The 3658-nt window shown below is 46.7% G+C and overlaps 1 protein-coding gene across 3 annotated transcripts in view; it reads right to left on the minus strand.

Moving 5' to 3' along the window:
- Ms4a18 (membrane spanning 4-domains A18) overlaps nt 1-3658 on the minus strand; it is a 41834-nt gene that overhangs the window by 22473 nt on the left and 15703 nt on the right. The window contains exon 1 of one of the 3 annotated variants that reach the window (XM_021218212.1): nt 1109-1184. The exons of the other annotated variants lie outside the window; for them this stretch is intronic. The gene's annotated coding sequence lies outside the window, so the exon portion shown is untranslated. Of the gene's footprint in view, nt 1-1108; nt 1185-3658 lie in introns of those variants that run through there. 3 annotated transcript variants of the gene reach the window in all.

Consider the following 3658-nt stretch of genomic DNA (forward strand, 5'->3'; position numbering starts at 1 on the left):
CTATACAGAGAAACCCTGTCTCGAAAAAACAAACAAACAAACAAACAAACAAACAAAAAAAAGACTTCAAGTTCTCCAGAGAGGTGGCTGATAGTAACAACTGTAGCAACTGCAGATTATGTCTCACAGCCCTACTGATATGAAGCAACACCTCCGGCCATGTACTATTACTATCAAGGGTCGGAGAGGTTAGCTAACCTGAGCATAGTCATAAGGAATGCTGAAGCTAAGGTTTGCTTTTTGAGACAGTCTCACATAGTCCAGGCTATCTGTGAACTTATTACATAGCTATGGATTCTCCTGCCTCCACCTCCCATGTGTTGGGATTATGGTCATGCACTATCATGCCTAGTTTATGTGGAGCTGAGGGTGTGTGTGTCAAACCTAGGGCTCTGTGCTTTCTAGGCAGACATTCTAACATAACCAGGAACTGTAGCCTGGAACTGATCCTGACTGTTCGGATGGAAGATCTGTCTGCCTTTCACTTTCAGAATAAATACTACGCTGAATGCTATTCTCTTTTCCAGGCCATAGGAAAGTGGGTTAGCTCTGTCTTCCCTACTTTTTTTTTTTCCATAAAAGGTTCCTTGTTATTCAAGAGCAATATCGTTATACACATGGTGATTGACACTGGCAGCTGAGCCCTGGGTTGGGCTCCAGAGGACCTGATAGGAACAAAGGAGGTTGTTCTTCCCCACCAATTCTTGGCTGAGGTCCTAAACAAACCTGGCCACCGTGCATTTACCAGATGGTTTCAGGGAGTGGTTATCCAGAAAGCCAGTGGTCATTCCTCTGCCTCCACCATGGGCATCCAGCTTTCTGTCCTGGGTGTCCAGCCTTCTGTCCTGGGACTACTCTGCTCAGGCAGATGGAGACACAGCTCCAGGAACCTGCTCTGACTCTTCAGCAGCCTGCCAGACGGCTGAGTGATAGTCTCTGAGGTTGGGTTGTTGTGAGCTCCCACCATACATCAATGTACAGTCTATAGGGGACTCCTGATTCCTGCAGCTTCCAAAAGACCTTCCCAGAGCTTGTCCAGGTCTTGGAGCCCTCTTGATAAGGTCCAAGTTCTGTCAAGACTCTGTGAAGGAATTCCCAGAAATCTTACCTTGAGTCCTGGCAAGGCTGTCTGTCTCCTTCTTTAGGCCCTGGTGGTTTCTGCAGCTGCTTTAGAAATTTCTCACAAGGGAAGAAATATTAGGTTTCTCTTTCAAGCTCCAAAGTCCTCCTTGAAGTTTCACTGAGAGCCAATGAATATAATGTCAGGCTCCCACCTTGAATTTATCTGCACCTCAGAGTATTTATGACCTTGTTAGAATAGGATTCTGTGTGAGCATTCCAAAGTCTGACTCTGAGAAAGTGTCACATGCAGAATGTCAGAGTGTACTGGCTGTTCTTTTGTGTAAACTTGACACAGGCTGGAGTTATCACAGAGAAAGGATCTTCAGTTGGGGAAGTGTCTCCATGAGATCCAGTTGTGGGGCATTTTCTCAATTAGTGATCAAGTAGGGGAGGCCCCTTGTGGGTGGTGCCATTCCTGCATCATGACCAAGAAGCAAGTCGGGGAGGAAAGGGTTTATTCAGCTTATACCTCCATACTGCTGTTCATCACTAAAGAAAGTCAGGACTGGAACTCAAGCAGGTCAGGAAGCAGGAGCTGATGCAGAGGCCATGGAAGGATGTTTCTTACAGGCTTGCTTCCCCTGGCTTGCTCAGCCTGCTTTCTTATAGAACTGTGATTTTAGTTTGAGTATATAGGGTGAAGCTGGGACACAAGAACGACCTTGTCGTTCTCATTGCTACCCTCGTGTTTTGCCTTGTGATCAGCATAATAGGAGTGACAGGGTACAGGAGCCACATGGCCTGTCCGGTAGAGGAAGAAGACATGAATACAAATCCAGTTCGACCATTGCCAGTTAGGTTTTGTCAATAGGACACAAAAACTAGGGTCACTTGGGAAAGAAGGAGTCTCAGTTGAGGAACTGCTTCCATCAGACTGGTGTGTGGGCATGTCTGGGGTGGGCATTCCTTATTGTTATTTGATGTAGGAGGACCCAGCCTGCTGTGGGGAGTGCTGTCCCTAGGCAGGTGGGCCTGGGCTGTATAAGGAAGCTAGTTAGCAGTGCTCCTTTGTGCTCTCGTTTTAATTCCCATACCCTGGTTCCTGCTCTAAGTTTCCTTTGGCTTCCCTTATGATGGATTACAACCTGTGAGCTAAATAAACCATTTTCTCTCCAAGCTGCTTTTGATAAAAATTTTATCTCAGTAACAACAACAACAAAAAAGAAGCAAACTAGAACATACTACAAACTGGAGGTGTACCTTGGCAAATTACTAGTACCTTGATGAGCCCTGATATATTTTAGAAAATTTCTTGTCTTGAAAGAGTTGATAATTCTCTTCTGTACTGTTTAATAGGAGATGAGTTGGCCATCCTCTCAAGTGTCAGGGAAGGCTTTCCTTCCCTGCTATGGATTCCCTTTGTGAACTTTGTAGACTTTATAAACCCTCAAGGTTGGAAAGTGGCCAGGTCCCTGCCTGAGGAGCTCCATCAGCCAGACCCCTCCCCCAGATCACCCTAATTGTCATGACTGTGTATCCAGCCTCTGTAACTGTCACAAAGGTCATCTCCAGCCCCTCAATAGAACCCTCCCTAGATTATGCTAATTTTAGGTGAAAAGTCTGTACAAAAGCCACCAATTCCTGAATAAAACAGCCCGTTAATCTCTGAACTTCCCTCAGAAACCCACCAATCCTTGAGTATGAAGACCCAACAATCCTCAAACAGCAAAACCCACCAATCCCTTAGCTCCCCCAAGTGCAGGATTTGAACTCCCACCAACACTCAATCTGATAAATTCTGCTCTGAAAAGCTCCGCCTCCTTAAAAATCCTGTGTAAGTCCTGTCCTTTGTCCAGTTCCTGGCTATCCACTCCCTCCTAGGAGCAGACATGTCCTTCCTCATCCTGGACCCCAAATAAATCTCTTTTGTGGGATTTGATGCCTGGTGTGACTCTTTTATCAAAAGAAGCCAAGAAACAATGAAGAGAAGAAGAGAAGAAGAGAAGAGAAGAAGGAGCGGGGCTGAGGCTCCGGAGCTCCTCAGCTCAGCTGGGGATCCCTCGGAGCTGCAATGCTTCTGCTGAGGAGGCTTCCTCTCAGAACTCTGTGGTTCCTGGGCTCCCATGTCTGAGGATGCCTTTCCACTGCGATACCTGCTCTCCTCAAAGCTGTATGGTTCCTGAGCTTTCGAGTCCCAGGACACTTTCCCATCTGAGCAGGAAGGTCAACAATAACATAGGCCAAAGTGAATTGAGCAGAAATAACATGGTAGACTGTTATTTACTTGGTTTTCTAGAACACTGAGTTCATTGATCAGGCACTTACTGGAGACTGGTATGGTTTAGATATGATTTGCCCCCCCAAAAGTTTGTATGCTGGAAGCTTGTCATTTACTCTTACGGTATTGAGAGATGGTAAGACCTTTGAGAGGTATGGCCTGTCGGAAGTGAGTGGGTCGTGGCTCTCTTAGTGAAGATTCATGTTGTTGGTCTTTTGGTGCGAGATACTTCCTTCCCCTCCCCCTCTCCTCCCCTCCCTTCCCCTCTCCTCTCCTTCCCTCCCCTCCTCCTCCCCTTCCCCCTCCCTCCTTCTCTCC

Source organism: Mus pahari, chromosome 1 (assembly GCF_900095145.1).
Source record: "Mus pahari chromosome 1, PAHARI_EIJ_v1.1, whole genome shotgun sequence".
NCBI lineage: Eukaryota > Metazoa > Chordata > Mammalia > Rodentia > Muridae > Mus > Mus pahari.